The sequence below is a fragment of the Cervus elaphus genome, chromosome 1, assembly GCF_910594005.1.
Source record: "Cervus elaphus chromosome 1, mCerEla1.1, whole genome shotgun sequence".
Taxonomy (NCBI): domain Eukaryota; kingdom Metazoa; phylum Chordata; class Mammalia; order Artiodactyla; family Cervidae; genus Cervus; species Cervus elaphus.
This window is the reverse complement of record NC_057815.1, coordinates 19,686,974-19,708,934: the sequence shown is the minus strand read 5'-3', so window position 1 is coordinate 19,708,934 and position 21,961 is coordinate 19,686,974. Positions and strand designations below refer to the sequence as shown.

Sequence of the window (21,961 nt, the reverse complement as noted above, 5' to 3'; positions counted from 1 at the left end):
CACTGAACCTCAGTGATAGAGATGTTCTTCTTAAAAATTTCCAAAATCTAAGAATAGTTTTAACTACAAATAAAGTTTTACTTTTACTGAAGCTACCTGCCTATCAAGTTATATAACCCCTGTGAACTCCTTCTTGCCAAGAAGGTGTATGAAACTTTTGATGACTCACCTGTGCTTTGCATTCACTTCCAGTTTCAGGTCATTATGCCACTCTCTTGATATTTCACCCTGGTCACAAAAATGGCCTTGAAAGCCCAGGCTGTGGGCACAGCACTCTTAGACAAGTCCTTGTCAAACTTCCCAGTGCACATAAGGATTCCGTGGGCTCCAGCTGAAATGCAGACGTGACTCAGGAGGTCTGGGGACCTGACAGTCTCCGATTCTAACAGGCTCACAGGCGCTGCTGAAACTGCGGGTCTGCAGAGGGCACGTTGAAGAGTGAGGCTCTAGACTTGAAGAAGGCAGATTGAGCCATGTTTCTGGCTCGTTGACCGCTTCTTGATTTTATGTCATCTGTGAGCAGCTCAGCAAAGCCCCATCACCACCTTCCCCAGAGTTCTTCCTAGCCATACTGCCATGCTGCTTAGAAAATATTTAAAGGCCCAGCTTGAAATAAAAAAGGCACAGCTAATTCATGCTGCAGGTACTTCTAGATGCACACTAGATTAAAGTAGTGAGTATGTGGATTTTATTAATTGGTAAGATTTGCCCTTATACCTGTTTACAGAGAAAATGACATGCATATTATACGAAAGCACATTTTGTATCTGTGATTACAAAACATTGAGAAGAAAGCCATCTCCAAAGAAAATTCTGTTTGTTAGCTACCAACAATTTAGCTGACTCACTTCATTCCTTTTCTCTTTCTTTTGGAAAAACTTGCCCAGCCAACCACAAAATGGCTCTGAGAGACACAGGTCCCAGCAGGACAAGAGACAAATATTCTCCTCTTCACAAGAATGCCCCTTCCTTCAAAGGTATTTACTTGAAATCTCTCTTTGCTATTTTCACACCAATCCTGAAGTTATTTTCCAGCAGAATATATATACATTTTAATCAACATTATCTCAAGAGGAAATGCTATACTCTAATTACTGGCTCAAGAATTGTGATAAGTACAATTGCCTGACAGTCATAGTTTTGTTAACTGTATGATTGCTGTTCGTGCTTTGTTTATTCAAAAGTCATGTTATTATCATCGGCAGATAATTAGCATTTACTTCCAGTATTCAGAGCATAAGCAAGGCAGTGCCATGCTGGCCAGTGATTTTGTTTAACATGCTACGTTACAGTCCTCGGTGCAAGGAGGTCATGCCTACCCAGTATTACCCTGTGTGATGGAGATTAAGATGATGAAAGGTTACCTTTTGTGATGCCTTAGAAAAATGTAACAAATTAAAGGGAAATCAAGAGTTGCTCAATATATTCTACAAAACACAGTACTTGCTCTGTCCTTTTTCTTATTCTTCCTATATTTTAGCTTCACACAAGAGAAATCACCTCTGGCTTATAGTGAATACTACATTAAAAAAAAAAAAAATTGAACCATAAAACATCAGAAGGCAGTATTGTTTACCAGTGTTGTGTTGAGCCACAGAGTAGCCCAAGGCAGAAGTCAATAGTACTGATACTGTTTCTGCTTAAAATGTTGCTATTTTATTCCCTTTTGTAAGGATTTTTGCATTAATTTAATTTTTAAAGATATCATATTGAAATATTATTTATCTTGATTGCTAGTTTTTTAACATCCGCTTAAATTTTGTGCCAAGACTAGAACCTTACCCTAGGCTTGGCCCTGTCATTAGAAAGGTGATAATCTATTTAACAGCTAAGAAAAGAAAAGGCTGAGTTGCCACTGTGTTTTGAGAAAAAGGGGAAAAAAATGACAGATTGGATTTTCATGAATTGGAAATCAAAGCTAATAGGATGTGGATGTGAAGCTGACTCTTAAAGCTGCAGGGAGTAGGAGGAATGCTGTGAGCTTTCTCAAAAGGCTCTTCTCTTTCTTAAAATCATCTTGTAAAAGACAAGCCCTTGCTACAATTCAACTTTATTAGTTTAACTGGATTTTGTTTTAATACGTCTTCTATATGGTAATTCACAGCTTGAATCAAAGGTGACTTTTAATGCCCATGATTTAGAAGCTGAGAACCAAGTGAGGTGGTAGCTATTCTTCCTAAATGCCAGTCAATAGGATTGCTGTGAGCTTACTTTCAAACTAAGACTTCATCCTGGGAGTGGTGGCTTCCTTTTTCATTTTCATCTTGAGGCCGTCCTTGGCACAAGCTTAGTTAGGAAGCTGGCTTTGGGGGAGAAACCACAGACTTCTGACTCACAGTTCATATGATACTGGGCAAAGTTACCTCTAAGTTCACTGTGTCTGTTTCTCTTATGTTAAGAGACAGGAATAATATGTTTCTGACACACATACCTTATCAGGTTGTTTCCAAAGCAGTTCACATGAAGTTGCTTTATAAATTACGCATGGTCTTATTTATTATCATGGGATGACTAGGAAGTCACTAAGTCATACATAGGAAATGCTCACATAGATTTATCCATATGAAGTAAGCTGTAGTTAAGGAATGAATGTAGTTGCAATAAATGTATTGTAATTTTAAATGCCATCACTTACCATCTCCTCTCTCTATTTAGTCAGTGGAGATACAAATGGGCCCGATCAAGTATAGTCGATCTATGCCCAGTCAGCTCAGTGACCAAGCCACCTACCCTGACATGTGTTATTGCAATGGCCTCCTACCCGGTCCACCTGGCTACACTCTTGGCACACACACCTCTTCTCCCCACACCCCAGTCCCTGCCTCTGCTTACAATTTCTTCTCAGTCTTGCAGCCAAAAGAATGATTTTTAAATGTAAGTCAAAATGCATCACTTTTCTGCTCAAAACCTGGCAGCGGTTGACCAATTCACTCAGCATAAAAGTCACGTTTCTCACAAGGCCTATAAGATTCTCCAGAATCTTATCCCACACCACTTGTCTGCATTGATCTTCCATCACCTCCCATTTGCTTCCTACATCCCTGCCACATTGACCTCCTCTCTGGTCTTTGTCTCCATGTTTCCCTTGGGTCAATTACTTAAGTTCTCAGTTCCTCAGTTTCCTCATCTTTAAAATGGGCTTAATAATAGTAAGAACTTCAGGGGATCATTGTTAGGGTTAAGTTAGTTAAAATATCTAAAACAATGGTTACACACAGTATTTAAAATATTCAGTATTATCTTATTATCATAATTTTTGTTACCTTTATCTGATTTTTTTCAGAGTATCTGATGATTTAACTCTTGAACTGACAATAATCTCTGAAAGGGTCATATTACCTTGTTGCTTATTCATATGTAGCATCTTTTAGTCTCCATTTTTGGTAAATAAAACTCAGAAACTTCAAATACAATAAGGTTTTCCTGGTCTAACTCTTTCTGCTGTGTCTTACGTGCTCGTAGTTTTCTCTGAATCCCCCTTTCTTTATTCTTTGGAAAAAGTTTTTTTTTTTTTTCTTTTCTATTTTCTCTTGTATTTTTTCTCTCAATTTCTGTTCAACGCCATTTTCCATTTTGCCTTCATATTTATAACCCAGCTTGCCCCACATTTTGAATCTTGCCTTCCACTCTCTGTCTTCAATTTTTTTCCACAATCTTCACTATACCTTCTTACTATCTCACATGGGAGCAAGGGCACATTCATTTAGACTCTCTAGAAATCTTGTATTTTGATAGAAAAAGACTGATTTTCTGGCAGTGTTAAAGATAGAGTAATTCCTTGAAGGAATGCATGATGGGGCCAGATTATAATCTGATAAGTGAAACTTGAATGCAAGATAAAGATGTGGTCACCAGGAAGACAAAGACTCGCTCCCTGATTCAGGGTTCTGGGTCAGAATAACTCCAGCAGCCAGACTGACTAGATTACAAGCTTCAAACCATGGGTCCATCTGTTATGTTTCCCTTGCCTGGGATGGAGACTGGAATCAGGTAGGAACTAAGCCTCCAGGTGGCCCTGAAGCATCCCACAGTGGGGTAGGCAAGACTGGGAAAGGCAGCGAGTGCTGGCAGGGACAAGGTGGTGAATCTGGGCAGGACCTTGTGAGACCTTCCCAGGGACAGACCCCCCATGTTCCCCGCCTCCTGCTTACGAAAGGAGCTTCAGCCTCCCAGGACTTCCAAAGGGTAAATTTAATCAGAAAAGTGAAAAAATAAAAGAGGAAACAATAAAAATAAAATATAGCAAGGAGAAGTAAAATAAAAATAGGAGAAAAAAAAAAACAAAAGAAAAAATCAAGCAAGTCAATAGTAGTTTAGCCACAAAACAAAGTCAAGGACCTAAGTTCATCCTCAAAGGCTATTGACAATATCCTGAGCCATATCCTTAAGTTACTCTACAGATGCTAAAACCTCCACCGGCTGGAAGAGTCTAACTGCATTATGATCATGAGCACATAGCCCTCAGACCTTCTCAACCCTGAAGACTGAGTAAGCTAACCCCCATGACATCACCCGGTTACCTCACCATCAACCAGCTAAAGACTTGCTCATGAATTGACCAAGCACCTTGCAAACCACACCCCTCACCTTGCCTTCAAAACTGCTTCCCTGAAAGCATTGGGGAGCTCAGTATTGGAGCATAAGCTTCCCATTCCCCCTGCTTGATGCCTTGTACTAAAAGCTGTACTTTACTTCACCACAGCCTGGTGTCAGTAGACTGGCTTTACTGCGTGCTGGGCAGACAGATCCCAGTTTGGTCCAATAAGAGTGGCAGCAGAAAGCCAGTATGTTCACTCATTAGCCTTTTCTTGTTTTAATAGGAAGGACAGATCTATCTCACTCCATTTATATTTTGTGAAAGAGTTTAAGCTTAATAATTTTAAACCTCACATATGCATTCACCTTTCAAAAGCACAATTAAATGGAAATTAACCTTCTCTGTAGCTGGTATCTACAAGAAGCCAAGTGGTTTGGATCAAAATACTTTTACCAATGCACTCGCAACAACCCATATCAGTAAAATGATAAGGAGAGAAAGAGAAATTCAGAGGAAAGAGCAGAGCTTGGGAATAGGTCTTGGAAATACAGAATAAGTGAGAGTGAAAACTGCAGTATTTAAGGAACCAGTATTCTGTTCACTGAGTCAAGCTTCAGTTTTCTTGTTCTAATGATGAACATAGTAATTATTAATACCTCAGGAGCTGCTATAGGAATTAGATGAGATAGTATAGGAATGCCTTCACTGCAATGTCTAGCACATGGTTAAGTGCTTATATCAGTTTTCTATTGATATATAACAAATTGCCATAAACTTAGTGGCTTAAAATCACAGACATTTATTATCTCACTATTCTGTCAGTCAGAAATCCAGAGACCATGTGGCTGATTTCTCTGCTCAGGGTCCCATGAAGCTAAAATCAAGGCATTGCCCTCTAGAGACTCGTCTAGAAAATAACTCAGGTCCTTGCTAGTTTCACCTGGGAATTGCTCTCAGAACTAGAGGCCACTCTCAAGGATAACGATGACATGGTCCCTTTCAAATTCAAAGCCCAAATCAGAGAATACCCCTCATATAGAATCTCTCTCATATGTTCAAGCTCTGTGTCTTCAGAGAAGGCTCACCTGATTAGGTCAGAACCACTAGAATAATCTCCATTTTAGGTACCTCAAAGCCAACTAACTAGTAACCTAATCACAAAAGTGCTATTTCATCAGTTCTCAGGTTCACCCACACTCAAGGAAAACAGATTGTAAAGTCAAATATGAGGGAGGGGCTGGCAGTGGGCGGTCATCTTAGGAGTCTGCCTACAGCCGAGCCCATTAAAGGGTTGTTACTGTTGTTTGCTGCCAAGGTGTTAATTAGGTAGACTCCCATGTGGGAACAGTGTTCCCAGTTGATAAAAAGTCCATATTGTATGAGGAGGTATTCCATAGAAGTAAAACATGTGTATAACAGATTCTCATAAGTAAGGATGCCTGGAAAATTTAAGGGGATTAGCACTTCTTAAGTTAGAGGTCTGAGGGGTGACTTAATGCTGAGCCCACAACCAACCATATATGAAATCATGTTTGGCTTCAAATCTGCTGTGGGCAGGAAAGGAGAAAATGTAAACTAGAGCACACAGTTATTATCTGAAGCACGCTGGATGGGGAGATAAAGCCAGGGATAAAGACTGCGAAACTAAATTTAGATGTCAAGGGGGCTGTTCAGTCTCTGAGTCTGGAAATCTTCTAAACTAGGGCAAATTGTCCAGTATTTGAGGTGGTTTGGGTAAGGTGCCACCTGAAGCTGAGAGGGGGACTGAGTGCTGAATACATTCCTCCAGGATTCTGCACCTAAGGGAGCAACGCACCTATGGAAGCAGCACTCTCCCAGGAGCCATCCTAACATTGGATTGTGTCTGTGAAAAAGAAGGAGGTCAAGTCAGGATTCCCTGACTAAAATTAGTTAATGCAAACAGTGAAAAGCCCAAGTATTACCAATATAACTTTTGGAAGCAATAACAGAAAGAAGAGCTTTAAAAGAATAAGCAGGAAAATAACTTCTGAGCCTGTCTACCCCCTCCCCCTCAAATCCCATTTGGTGATTTGAGGGTCAGAACTGCGCAGGGCTGGGGTGTTTTCCTCTCACATGTCACTGTCGTATTGAGCCCTTCCAGGCGTGCGCAGAGATCGTCTTCAAGGGATTAACTTTCCAAAGCCCAAATGCTTGACCAACTTGAAATCTATTTGTGGAATTTATTGTTATTTTCAACACTGAACCATGAAAAATAAATTCAACAAATAAATTTCTAGTACTCTCACCCAGCATGAAATATCTCTAAACTTCTTAAAGTGTCCAAGAACTACAGAGAACTGGGGGATGTATCATTATCTTAGTCTACTTACATATATTCTTTTCTTTTCTGTATCTTGGATTGCTGACCTGAGAAAGAGGAGTTGTTGTTCTAATTACTGTCAGTGTCTCTGGATAATGTGGTTTTCTCATCAGGAGAAGCCTTGAATGCTTTTCTTTGAAACTTGTTTAGCAAACAGAAATATAGTTTCCTTTGACATGACTTGAACAAAATCCATAAAGTAGTAGAACAAGAAGACACTGGGTGAAAGGAACAATTTTTTTTTTTTTTCTTTTCTCAGGTAGAAGACAAAAAAATTAATCTGTTCCTCCTGAGAATTTTTAGTATTTGGAAAATGAATGGCAACTCTTACATGGATATTGAGAATCATCTTTAAAGGGAAAATTTTATAGTTGTTTTATAAACAAGATGTTTGCAAAGATGAAAGTGTATATTATATACATATTTAATTAAAACATAATGATATATTACATCTGTTTCAGATACACAGCATAATGATTCAATACTTGCCTATACTGCAAAACAATCACTAAAATGAGTCTAATTAACATTCATTACCATACATAGTTACAAAACATTTTATCTTGTGAAAGAACTTTTTAAGATCAAATTTCTCAGCAATTTCCAAATATGCAGTACAATATAATTAACTGCAGTCACCATGCTGTACATTACATCTCTATGCCATATTTATTTTATAACTGGAAGTTTGAAACTTCTGCCCTCCTTCATCCATTTCACTCATCCCCCACGCCCTGACTCTGGCAACCACCGGTCTGTTCTCTATGTCGAGTTTGTTTGTTGTGTTTTATATGCCACATGTAAGTGAGATCATGTTTCTCTATGTTCTTGATTTTAATGAGGTACATGATTTTCTCCAACCACTGAAAATTCAAACATCTCATCATAAATTTCAGCAAACATTTATAACTTTCTGAACTACTTACAAAGGTAAAAGAATATTCTAGCAAATATTATCTCTGCCTTTAAGTAAACAACCAAAGAAAGAAAATGGAACATTTTAACATTCCATTAAAGAGAATAGAACATTTATGTGAACAGGATAGTAAGAATTTGTGAACACTTAGGAAAAGACTCTGGATAAATGAGTTTTTCTCTAAGTGTTCACAGATTCTTACTGACTATCATGTTCATTGGATGAATGATCCAATAACAAAAGAAGGATTACGAATGTACCTCAGACTAATGATTGACTGGGAATACACTACTGGGGACAATGGGTTCCAAAGGAAAAATAACTAACATTGGTTAAATATCTACAGCTTGAAAAATCTCTTTTACTGAGACCATCTCACTTAACTGAAAGATGGTAGAGAGAAGGAATGCTTATTGCGAGTCAGGGATATACAGACACTTTGCAAGCACCATCCAGATACCATCTCAGGTGTCACCAATGTCTCACAATGATCCTGAAGTGTTTTTGGCTTTAATATCTCAGAGCCTCAGAGTCTTTAAGTGACTTATTGGCTCTGATTACTACTGCTGTATAAGAATTTGCCCCCAAATGTAGGAGTTTAAAACAACTCTCTCTCTCTTCAGATTTGTTGGTCAGGAATTTGGAAGACGACGGCTAGCATTTCTCACGGTCTCTGAGGTGGTAGCAGCTGGATGGCAGTGGGGCTGAGGTCCTTCGGCTTCAGTCCTGGACTGCCGTGGGGCTCACCTGTAGAACTGGCAGAGGCTGCTGGCTCTAAGCTGAGAGCTCAGAGGGGACCAACGACCAAAATACCTGCATATAGCCTCTTTAATCATGGCGGTCTCAGTATAACTGGACTTCTGCCATGATGGCTGGCTTCCCATGGAATAAGTGCATATATATAGGGCTAGGTAGAAGCTACAATACATGGCCTTTTCTGACTAGCCTTGAGAAACACTAGCGTCACTTCTGCCTTATCTTGTTGGTTGAAGCAATCAGAAGCCCACCAAGGCTCCAGAGAAGGGGACATAAATCCTACATCTTGATGAAAGAAATGTCAAAATACGTGAGGGCCATGGTTTAAAATTGCCATACTTGTTCAAAAACAAAAAGAACCCACTAAAAGTTGTTATAAACAGTAAAACTTCTGATTGCAACTCAGGGTGAGTGTATAATGAGATTCTTTAAATTTTCAAATACTAGAAATTTATTGCTACTAAGGGTGAGACCAAAATAAGATATAGGTCTGTGAATCAGATCACAGGAAAAGCAAGATGACTCTGACTTTGGTTAGGAGTGGTACCCAGTACCACTGTGGGGGTTTTATCCTTAAACTACATCGGCTTCTCTGTGCATGTTGGCTGTTTGTCAAGCTCTGCAGACTATTATCTTCACAATACTCCTAGTATGAGCCAGAAGGAAGCGGCTCCTTGGTTCAAATTTGAAATATTTTAGAGAATGATTCAGGAATTCAGTTTTTGTCACATGTACACACTAGTTCAATGACAGGTCCTAGTTGAGTCATGTGGTTAGAACAATCATTACTAGAAAATTGACAGGTGGATAGAATAGGAAGAAAAATAGTGAAAAATTGTGCACTCTACAGAAATCAAGAGAGTTTACAGTTATTAGTGAGCTACCAAATTATTTTTCAGAGAAATGCTTTGGGATGCTTCCATAAACCTTGCACATAAAAAAAAGAAAAAAAATCAGTCTTCAACTTTCAGTAAACCTTTTGTTTAGAGAATCCCTCCAAAGCTGAGTGAGAGGCGTATTTGGCTGGTAGAGTAAGAGCCAGAAGGTAGAGCTGATGCTCAGCCTGCATCATCTTCATCTACAAAATGCCTATCAGGTATTTTCACTTGATGATCTCATTTATCCACACATGAGCTAAGCACTATAGGACAGGTTTATCTTCACTTTCCAGATAAGAAACCTGAGACCTAGAGACTTTAAGAGACTTCATCCCAGTCACACAGGGAATGAATAGTAGAGCTAGGGTTTAAAACTCAGATTCGCCCTCCTAGTACATACAATTTTCACTTTGCCACAGATTCTCCTGATGGATGACTTCAGACTCCTTGATGGCATCATAGATGGAAAAAGTATATTCTACTGGAGGGTCTAACCGCTCGACTATTTAACCTTAGAGTAGCTGCCAACTGGAGCACTTTTGGCCTCTTTAGATTAGATCAAATCTGACATTTTTTTTTTTTTTACTTAATTTATTTTTCAATTGAAGGATAATTGCTTTACAGAATTTTGTTTTTTTTTTCCTGTCAAATCTCAGCATGAATCATCCACAGGTATACATATATCCCCTCCCTTGTGAGCCTCCCTCCCATCTCCCGCCTATCCCACCGCTCTAGGTTGATACAGAGCCCCTGTTTGAGTTTCCTGAGCCAGAGAGCAAATTCCCATTGGCTATCTATTTTACATATGGCAATGCAAGTTTCCATGTTACTCTCTCCCTACATAACACCCTCTCCTCCTCTCTCTCCATGTCCATAATGGAGAAACAAACCTGCCATTTTTACAGATGCTATTTATAAAAGTGAATTTCTATTGCCAAGATTATTCTTCTCAGATATGTAGATACCTTCTACAGCCTCCCATAACACACATGCTAGAGTTCAACCCTCTCAGCAAAGTTTATAAAGCCCTTTATCATCTGATTATCATCATTGTCAAGTTTGTTCTTTTCCTCAACTCGCCCTCTTCAGTGGGCCAATCACACATTCTAACTCTCAAGGAAAACTCAAGGCTTCCTCTATATACCCCATCAGACTCCTCAGCTCAACCACCTAGGAAAGAGGCCTCTTTATATGTTAAGAATTGAATAGAATTCCAGGAAAAACACTGGATACCATGTTTTGAGAGAGATCTTCTAATAGGAAGAGTAAGAATTTTACTATTACAATTGGGGGCCATGCTTCTTGATTCTTGTGGATTGCCTTACCTGCTCATTTATTTTTTGTTGACGTTTGACTAATGTGGTAAGATATACCTCAGATGCCTGCTGCCTAGAGTGGATACCTGGACGGCCTACTAGGATCAGAAGAGGATCTAGAAGAGAAGGCGTGGAGAATATATCTTAAGCTAGCGTTTACTAGGCCTCACAGAAAACATAAATGAATAAGCTTTTCTTTCTCCATTCCTTTGACTTTTGTTTTCTCACAAAAAGAGAGGTAAGATCCAGAGGACCAAGCTCAGGGTGTAAGTCCCAAAGGAAGAGCCCAGGTTGAGGTCATTCAGTCCTGTTCTAGTTATATACTCTGCTAAAGGGCCAAAAGGAGGCCCACAGATGTTTGCAAACAGAAGAGCTCACGAGGTTTGGAAACCACAGAGGGCAAATGTAGAACTAGAAACAGAACAAATTTCCATTTTCCAATGTCCTGTGTGTATAAACGGAAAATACAGAAGTGTTTGGATTTTTTTTTAATGTAGCAAAGAAATATTCAGCAACTTTGGTTCATGGAGTGTTTGTGATTCCAGACACCCAGTGCTTTGATGGGGGTCCCAGAGTACACTCCAAATCTGATATTTGTGTTACTCATAAATGTTGGGTATATGAATCAACAAATAAATAAAATGCACTAGCTTCAACTTCTTTTGCCTAGTTCCTAATAAAACCAGATTTGGTCAGCTGGATTCCATGGCAAGATGAGGAACTGGCCTTGGGCAGACCTCACAAAGTGTCTGTAGCTCTTGATGTGACTGGTTCAGGGCCACTTTGTAGGCTCTTAGATCCTTAGCTAAAAATGAAACCAAGAGGTCCTCAAAAACCTTCTATGCCCAAATCAAGAAGCAAGGTCTAAAAGTCACTTCATCCGCTTGTGAAAAACTCAATGAAAAGAATATATAGCCACTTTAGCTTCCATGGTTTGTATAAAAACATAGGCTATGTATTGTTTTCCTTTTGAGATATTTCCTAAGACTTAAATGATTGAAAAGTGATTGATGGCAACTTTGACATAAATGTAACTGTCTTTGAGAGTTTCTTAAATTCAAATGATTTTATGAAGATTTTGATCCATGCATCTGTAAGAGTGTTGGTTTGGTTAACATAAGCCACACTAATCATCTGCCAAACTATAAAGGATGATGTTTTTCTTTGGGGATCCAAACCTCCCTTTTTTACAACCCACTTGCCTTCTTATTTCCCTTGTCCATTACTGCAGGACCATCCTCCCTGGGAAGAAACTATTCCAATTAAACTCATGCACAGAAATGATGATAATGGTAACAGCTACTGTTTATTTAGTGCTTACCATTGACATGTTATCTCCTCAAAACTTATGAGCAAGGTCAGGCTTTTCCTGCACAATTTCATTTACTCTTAACTACCCTATGAGATCAATATTTCATTTTTCCATTTTACAGATGATATAACTGACACTGCCAGGTGGAAACTATATGTAAAATGTCCCACAGCTGATGAGTGGTGAGCTATTTATGCAACTCCTCAGTCCATTTCGTTTCTTATTCCAATGAATGTAATAATAGCCTGCTAAACCAGTTACCTCTCCTTGCAAAGCTTTCATTTTAAAAGAGAACTTCCCTGGTGGCTCAGATGGTAAAGAATCTACCTGCACTGTGGGAGACCTGGGTTCCATCCCTGTGTTGGGAAGATCCCCTGGAGGAGGGCATGACAACCCACTCCAGTATTCTTGCCTGGAGAATCCCCATGGACAGAGGAGCCTGGCGGACTACCGTCCCTGGGGTCACAAAGAGTCAGACACGATTGAGCAACTAAGCCCAGCACAACAGCAACAGAAAGTGGTATTTAATAAAAAGTTAAGAATAAGAACCGGTGTGGCTTCTAGCATGAGTAATAGCTAGTGAAGAAAATATTTTCAAATTGCTGAGAAAGGGCTTTCCAGAATCTCCCAAATCACAAATCATTCCATGCAGAGAAATTTTCTGCACTTTCTGTGACTGAAAAGGGGATTAAGTGACTCAAATGGTAGCACCAGTTACGCTGTTACTAGCTCCAGGCTTTGAGTGTCTCATCTGTAAAATGAAGACAGGAGACTAGATCACCTACAGGGATTGTTCCATCCCTAACACCCAGTTTTTGAAGGCTTGATTGCATGTTGAATGAATATAGGGAACCAATCTTAGAGTTATTTGGTAGTCCTGAAATCCTCATTTTTTTTTTTTTCCTTTCAGAACTCCAGTTTCTTAGACCTTATATAAGTCTTCTCTGAGCTGAAAGATACCCCATAAAACGCAGTGAAGGCAATTCTTCAGTGAATGTCATCACCAATTACAGCCTGAAATTAATTCATTTCACAACTGACACCTAGGAATTGGTAGTAAAGAGTCATTGCTTTTTCCAGCCTCTATCATCTTCAAAGCTCTTACTAAAACAACTAATTAATCTTCAAAATGTCACTAAGGTAGGCACAATCCCAGTGTTTCTCTTGCATTCCTGTCATACTTCCTTGTCAATCATATTCTTGGAGCAACAGCATCAGAGGGCACCCGAGAGATCATTTAGTTGAAAATCACATCTGATGCTTGATTCTCACAAATATTCATTCTTGCCAAGTGCTCATGCAGTGTATTGGATAATCTGGGGATGTCTTCTCAGCACAAGGACCAAGAATTTCCCCCTCTCTCTATGAACTGTCATCCAAACCAAGTAGAAACCAAGTAGCTCAGTAAGTACACCGTGACTCCTTATCTAGTTGATGTTGATTGGACTTTAGTTGAATACCTCCAGCAAGCGGAGCCAGAGTACCCTCCTCCTTAACAAAAAGCAGGCATGAAGCTACTACAGCCTCAGTTTGCCTGTTTTCTTGAATGGGGTTGATAATCTTGGAAGTGGTGGTACACTTACCTTCTTTTGTGAGCCAATCTGCAAAAGTAAAAAATGAGGCAGGGGTACAACAATGTAGAGATGTAATATGGAGAGAAAAGCACTCCCTGCATTTCCCATCAGTTTTCATTTACTGGTTACAACTCTTGTCTGAACTTCTGCATTTGTGTCAAATTAGTATCTTCATTCATATCTCCAGTCTATGCTCGAAAATCTCTGGTGACAGATGTCACTAGATTTTCCTCTACCATCTCTCACAATTTTTTATTATTTCCTTCTGAAACTCTTTGGCTGTAGAGTATGACTTTTCCCCCCTCTTCTTCCAATTGGTGTTGGGTAGAAGAAGGGATGGGGGAAAGGAAATGAGTATTTTTCTTTTTTTGTTCCCAAGGGGCTTCTTTCAATTCATTTCTTCCCGATGAACATTATTTCTTGTCTCCTTTCCAGGATGACTGCCACAGAATTATATCTGTTCCCTGCAGTATTGTAACAGGAAATGTAACAACATAAACCCACAGCCTAATTGATTTGCAGGTGGGCATATGAGTAGAAAGAGTGGAAATTTTAAAATAGCGATGAATGCTAATATTTTCTCACATTTCCAAATTTATGCTTTGACCTTTCTAGTTAATTGACTCAATCCTTTACATTTTTAGATTGTGCCCAACCATGTCTTAAAATCATGGACTGCCAGACTGAATCAAAAGGAGATTATTTAAAGTCTGCACAACGTTAAATAATTCCTTTCTGAGTCCCCTGTCTGATGTGACTTGGAAATGTCTATCAATAAAGCCTGAAGAATGGGTCTGCAGTTGGTAGCACTGACACTCCCATCCTACCTCTGAGAGTGGCCTAGGAGACTAGATCTGGGGGGTTCCATGCAGGAAGGGACTGGGTAGCATGTGAATAAAGGATGGCAGGATAAGTAGGTGAGAAGAGGAGGAAAGCTAAAGAAAAGGGGCCTATGGAGCCAAGTTGAGATTCAAGCTCTGTCACAGTCATGCCCTGCCCTGAAGCAGGGGGCCAGGCATCAGAGCTCTGCTGTTCCCCACATCCATCTGAGATGTGTCTCCTTGAACCAGGCAGGAGAAGCCTGAGCCTACTCGTGTGGATAGTGAAACACTCCTTAAAAAGACACGAGAGGAAATTCACCTATAAAACCCCACTCAGCATGTACCCACTAGCTGATCTGGCATTATGACACTTCATTCACTCACTCACCTCAGCAAAATATTTTTGTTTTTCTATGAGCACCTGCTGTGGGCACTATTGGCTTATTATTTGTATAAGTGTTTTATAGTACTTCTTAACATGTTGTTCCTATTTTAGAAGTAGTCCCATTGTCTGGAATTTGTTAGAAATACAATTTATTGGGGCCCATCTCAGAAATTCTGGGTTTGGGGTTGAGTAATCTGTGTTTCAACAAGTTCTTCAGGCAATCTTGATACCCACTGAAGTAGGGGAACCACTGCATGCTCTGGAAACCATCAATTTCAAGCAGGAAGTCAATTTGATCCAGGCCCTTGAAATGCTACGCTTCCTCCTTAGCAGTGCAATGATGAACTATAGTTTTAGATAGCTTCAGGCAAAAGTTAAAATCAATAAATTGACTCAGCCTTTATTTAAAATTTAGTTATTTTGTTCACCATAAAATTTTTACCTTAGTTTCAATTTTTAAAAATATTAGTTTTGATTACCGAGTTTTCTTGGTGACCCTGTAAATTCTGTCCCTGGAGTGAATGCCTAATTCATATATCCTGGCTCTGCACTGAGAAGACAGTTGCAGCCGGGAGAGAGAACAGACCTTCAGGGCAGTCAGCTTGATGTCGCCCTGGATCGCGGAGGAGAGCAGGACTGTGGTTCTGGGAGTGGGTTTGGAGGCCTTGTACCTGGCTACATAGCAGAGAATCTTGTGCACGCAAACCTCAGAAGGCCCTGACTGCAGGCACTCAGGTTGGAACTTTGGTAGAATTGCAAGCTTCAGAGATATACTTTTCAAATTTCAGGTACTTAAACAGTACTTTCTATTTCTTTTTAATTTTTAAAAAATTTATTTATTTTAATAGGAGGATAATTACTTTACAATATTGTAGTGGTTTTTGCCTTACGTCAACATGAATCAGCCATGGGTGCACCTGTGTCCCCCATCCTGAACCCCCCTCCCCGCCTCCATCCCCACCCCATCCCTCTGGGTTGTCCCACGGCACCAGCTTTGAGTGCCCTGCTTCATGCATTGAACTTGCACTGGTCATCTATTTTATATATGGTAATGTACATGTTTCAGTGTTAATCTCTCAGATCATCCCACCCTCATCTTCTCCTGTTGAGTCCAAAAGTCTGCTCTTTTCATCTAAACAGTACTTTCAAATGCGGTCATGACATCTCTCAGACCGCCCTGCTTGTGACCACAGTTTTAGTCAGAGGTGGGTGAATGCTAATTTATTTGCCTCTGAGTGAACCAATGCTAATCAGAATGAACTAACTTGATTTCATGTGTCATGTGTCATGCTCTTGCTCAGTTGCTCTGTCATGTCTGACTCTTTGCCACCGTATGGGCTGCAGCCCGCCAGGCTCCTCTGTGCCTGGGATTTTTCCAGGCAAGAATACTGGAGTAGGTTGCCAGTTCCTCTTCTGGGGGTGTGCCCATAGTTACTTCCCATTTTCTTCTGCAGTTACAGCTGATTTATCACTGAACTGTGACAAGAGGGAGGCAATTCACATTGTGGGCCTGGAACTCATATCCATCTGTATTTTATCTGCAAAAGAACAGAGCTGCCAAAGATAGGGCTTGATAGCCCTACGCTCAATAAGCCAACCACCTTCCTTCTGTCTTCTTTTTTTCATTCTTTTTTCATTCCAAACAGCAGGAGCAAAAAGAATACAAAAGCCATGCATGTAAAAACTATAGCTTAACTAAATGAATTAAATTAGCCTCCTTTCTAAAGAGGCTTTTAGCTTGGAATAGATGCAAGCTGTCAGTATCCCCCCTCCCACCCCCCATCCCCCCTACTCCCCCACCATCTCCCCCCAGCCACACTGTCACCCAGTTAAGCTCATCTGCTTCCCCAGGGGCATGAAACCTATGGGCTTATTCCAGAACCATTTCTGATCCAGACTAGCAGCAAATTTAGTAGGACCTGACTCAGTAGCTATTGGAGCAGTAAATATGGTGGTGCTCCTCCCAGATCCCTTGTTTAGATCTGATTCATGCAGTCCCTGAATTCTGAGACTATCAGCTGTTAATGACTTCAGCTGTATTCCTCACCGGAACCCTCAGTGTCCAGGTTCAGCCTTGTCCCAAAGCTTCACCACTTACCCAGGAAGCATTCCACAGCCAAAATTATGTCGAGGTAGGGAGACAACCTTCTGGAAACTCAATTTGAGATGCTCTGAAAGACATCTCATCTTCAGAAATCAACAGAATCAGCCAAAGCCTTGGTTGCAAACAAGAAACTCTCTTTCTGCCCATCTCGCCTTTCTCGCTTTCTTAAAATCTGTTTACTGAGAGCCCCATCTTTCCTGCCCCCAGCATCCCTGACTGACTGTCCATCTCACTGTCTCAGCCTCTGTTGCCAGAGAATCCAGAAGTGGATTCTAGGAAGCGGTTCTGGGAAGCAGATTGTAAAGGCACTTGGAGATAGACCTAGCTGGCTGGCAACGAGGAATCTATCACTAGCGGTAGGTGGAGAATGAACAGCCTCCGAAATGTTGTAACAGGGCAGTTGTTAAAAGTCTCACTGGTGGTAATTTGGGATAAGATTGTGGTCTAAGAGGATTCATAAGGTAATATAATATTTCTGGTGCTGAAGGAAGAGGAAGGAAACGATAACCATGAGAAAGAACCATGGACTTGGGGGTTGATATTAAGCACCAATAGTTAATTGAAGATAGATGTCAGGCTCAGGGTGATAAATCACCAATTCAAGACAGACTGAAGGCAGGAGAGGACTCCATGCAGCACTTAAATCATCTGCTGTGACTAGAAGAGTGGATTGAAGGTCAGGCTGAGGACTTAGTCATGGAAGTAGTGGAAATAAGAGAACATCAAACTCTCTACCACAGCAGGCTTCCTGGGCCATAATTAGGGCTCTAACAGGGAAGAAGTGGGACCCTGAGCTTTGGGAGAGGGATATATGGATAGATTCGTTTGAGAACCTTGAATTCCCAGATTTCTCTGAGTGTTCTGGGTGTGCAGAAGTGACTCACGTTTTCCTTAGAGACAGTACAGAACCCTCAAATGAGGAAGATGTCTTAGAAGACAGAGTTCACTTGCACCTTCCCAGAAACCAGACCTAGAACAAGAGTCTAAGACTAAGCCTGTGCTGGGTCTGCTAAGGGAAGAGAGGAATTATACTCTGAAGGAGCTGCAGAATTTGGCCAATACATTCTGTTAGGAAGTGGAAAAATATATGGAACTGGATCTTGAGGGTTCGAGGTCAAGGAAAATAAAATACAAGGCTGGTTAAACTAGAGTTTATTAATATGAATGTATTCTCCCAAAATATGGGTTATAATACCCTAGCGAGGGCCCTAGGAAATGGTGCTAATACACTCCTAGAATGGCTCTTGAAAACTTGGAAGAAGTGACGGCACACACTAAATGAAGTGGAAATGCCATGATCAGTCATGATGGATGACCATAGAATAAGGGAAGAAAAGGCTTAGAGAACATTCGAGAGTGGATTTACTCTGTAAAGTTGGAACACCCTCTGGCCAGATAAGCGCCTCAGAGTAGTTCAGAGGACATTCCATTTATCTAGGCAAAATTCAATTTATTGAGCCTGATTATATGGAGCTCACTTTCCAGCAGGATGGTGGGAAACTGGAGAAGTGTTGGGTCTGTGGGGAGGGTGAGGTGGTCACCCAGCTGAGGCATAAGCAGTGGACATGTAAAGAATGCCTGCTCTGGGCAAGCAGCCAGAGTGGAGTGCCACTGGATTTTTGCCCTGGGGACTGTTGGAAGCCTTTTGGTAGAAGTAAGAAGATACAACACAGCAGCATCCCAGAACCAAGAAAAAGACTCCTTTGTCATGCAATATCTCTCTTTCACTCTCTACTGACAAAATTTAACATCATGCTTGCTCCAAAGGAGAAATGCTTAAAGGGTTCAGCTGCATTATCACAGAGTGGATACTGTATGATAGAATCTATTGTTCTTGCTTAGTCATGTCTGACTTTTTCGCAGTCCTTTGCACTGTAGCCTGCCAGGCTCCTCTGTCCAAGGGATTTACCAGCAAGAGTGATGGAGAGGGTGCTATTTTCTTCTCCAGGGGATCTTCCCGACCCAGGGATCGAACCTGCATCTACTGCTTTGGCAGGTGGGCTCTTTACCACTGAGCCACCAGGGGGGCCCCGATAGAATAAATGTATTAAGAAGCAATGAGTTATTGAAGTCACAACCTCCCTTTCGATAACTCAGATTCCATATCTACCCTTCTCCACACATTTGAAATTCCATTCAACATGTAAACAATTCCATATTTCAACCCAAATAAAGCCACACCTATCCTTCTTAAAGGTGAAACATTCTCATCCTTTCCTAAATGGGAGGAGATGCACAGTTTCAATAGTCATTGTATTTCTATATGACTATATTAATAATCCCCCAATTCTATCACAGTACCGCCTAATATTCTGTAATTTTAAAACTTAATGAGCAACATTTAAAATTAACCACAATTGGTACGTAAAATAAAAATGGGCAAGAGAGAGGAAAATAATTAATTTATGCAAATAAAATAAAATCAAATAGAAAATATGACAGGTACTATAGTTCTTATTCTTGTAATTGGTTACAGGGTTCCACTTGATATTTGATTACTCCTTTTGTCACTGTGAATTCTATATTTCCTCCAACTTCAGAATGTTGGCCAGTTAGGCTTTACCTGGTACAGTGACCAGGTAAACATTAATTTCCAAAGGGTCTAAGTTATCAAGAGACCTGCCTCTTTTTGCTACTTTAGTTCGCATTAACTTTTTCTATTGGATGTGGAAATAGTAAAAGACACTCCCAAAAGCCCACTGGATTGAAAATAAAATCTTCTTTGACTTCATTGTGTAGTAACAACCCAATTTCCCCTTGACATTCAGGGCTTTGTAGCTCCAACAAGTAGAATCACTTCTGCCTGTTTGTTCAAGTGGCATAAGGAGCCCAAAATGATCAGGTCTCATCTTCCAATTCTATGGAGCACCATAGCATCCTCTGACAGAAATATTACCCCTTTAGGTATTAAAGACCCTCAAATCCACAGAGCTCAAAGCCTCTCAGTTGAGAAGCAAGAACGCTGAATTTGGCTCATTAAGTATAATAGTGAGAAGAGCCACTCCTACTCCTTGATTCCTTGAAGCAATTCCAGAATGTTTCTGTTAAAGTGAGGATGAACCTCTGTCCCTTCCATGATATAAAAATGTAAAATGTAATCAACTTGTTATCAGTTTGTTGACTGATCACTCTGAGGAATGGTGCTATATTTGGGGCTTAGTTTTGGCCTGTGATGTTGGAATATTAAACAAGCAGCAGTGAGATTAGCCAAGTCAGTCTTGGTAAGGATAAACCTATGTTACTGAGTTCCTCTGTCTTTGCGTCAAGGCCATTTTGTCCTTTGGCCCACTGACCAAGCACTAATGTGGTTTCCCCAGTGCTCAATGGTAAAGAACCCACCTGCCAATGCAGGAGTGCTGGATTGATCCCTGGATGGGGAAGATCCCCTGGAGAAAGGAAATGGCGAATCCCAGTCCATTGGGTTGCAAAACAGCCAGACACAACTGGGCAACTAAATTCCATGTGGCTGGAACGAGGCTGACATTAGTAGAGAGTGGCATTTCCCCCACATAGGTTTTAGAGCCTCCTCTGAAATGGACACCGTTTTCTGGGAACATGAACACCTTCACAGTCTGCGCCATTATGAGGTTCGGCCCGAGACTTCTTGTACCCAGTTTTCCAGTCCTGTTTCTTTCCTGACCATCAAGCCAAACATAGCAACTGCTCAAGAGGAGGGTGCCTTCCCACTTCTGCCCACCTCTCCGTCCCTCTCGATGGAGTGGGCAACCACACGCACCGCCCAGAGTTCCGCCCACTAGGAAGATTTTTCCTCCAGCTGTGTCCCTCGGAGTCGTGCCTGAATGAAACCCTAAGGCTGCAGTTGTCCACTTTCGGTGGCACCATCATATCTGGCTTGAGGATTTTCTTCCTTAGTCTGTGGGGTGTAAAGAACATCCCCAGAGGCCATAGGTGATAACTGAGACAGAGAAAGCATCACGCTGAAGGTTGCTGTGGAAGGGGTCCGAGCTACTCGCTTACTTTTACTTTCAAGACCTGTTTGAGCCCAATCTTTTATATTCCCTTTATATTTCACAATGACATCTACTATAGGTCAGACCATGCAGTTTTTTGAGGGTAAGTTCAGATCCAATGGTCACCTCATATTCCATATTTAGGCATTCAGTTTCTACCAAACCCAATAGTAAAAGGCTGTCTTTCAAAAGGAGAAAAGTTGTCTTCAGAAGATGGCATAGATTTCCTCTATTGTGATTTCTCTATTGCTTGTCAGAGGCTCCTCTATACGGCATACAGCATCCCTACTTGTTATGGTCACTTCAAGTGTCCTTGGATCTGTTGGACCAAAGACCAAGGATCAGGCAGTAACTTGGCTTGTACTTCAGCCTAAATGTGCTGTAAACCTTCTGTTACTCTGGTCCCCAATTGAAACTGGAAGCCTTACAAGTGACTCTGAGGATGGGTTGAAGTTTCACACTCAAATATGGCAAAAGTTATCTTCCAAATCCCAAAAGTCCTTCCAAGTACTATGCCTATTTTTCATGGTAGGTAGTGTTAGGTGAAACAACTCATATTTCACCTCAGGATGAATATCTTGACATGCTGCAAGCCAGTGAACCACCAGAAACTTCACTGCGGTTTCAAGAAACTTCGTTTTTATGGGATTTTTCTTTCACCTTCTATTTTGTACATGTCTTAATTAAGGATCTAGAGTACCCGCTAATTTCTGTTCATCAGATCTAATGAGCTTAATGTCACTGATATGGTAGACCAGTGAATGTTTTTTGCAGTAAGACACTCAGAATCTCTGCTGGTTATACTGTCTTGCAGAGCAGTATAATGGAGCACTGACATAGGATTGCAAAGGTATACAGCCTGCCTTGCCAGGTAAAAGCAAAGTTCATTTGGTGTTTATTATAAATTGGTATGGAGATTAAGACATTGGACAGGTCACTAGCTATAACCCAAGTGCCAGAGTTCATTGATGTTTTTCCTATGGAGGTAACGCATCTGGAACAGTGACAGCAATTGGAGTTACTGCCTAATTAAGTTTAAAATAATTCCTG

At 40.7% G+C, this 21,961-nt stretch overlaps 1 long non-coding RNA gene across 2 annotated transcripts in view; it reads left to right on the top strand.

Moving 5' to 3' along the window:
- The first annotated feature begins 912 nt into the window (after positions 1 to 912).
- Positions 913 to 21,961, top strand: part of LOC122687297 — a 32,150-nt gene continuing 11,101 nt past the window's right edge. Inside the window, exon 1 of one of the 2 annotated variants that reach the window (XR_006339124.1) lies at positions 913 to 977. This is a non-coding gene — a long non-coding RNA (uncharacterized LOC122687297). Of the gene's footprint in view, positions 978 to 13,103; positions 13,197 to 21,961 lie in introns of those variants that run through there. The other variant, XR_006339098.1, reaches the window with a different exon arrangement.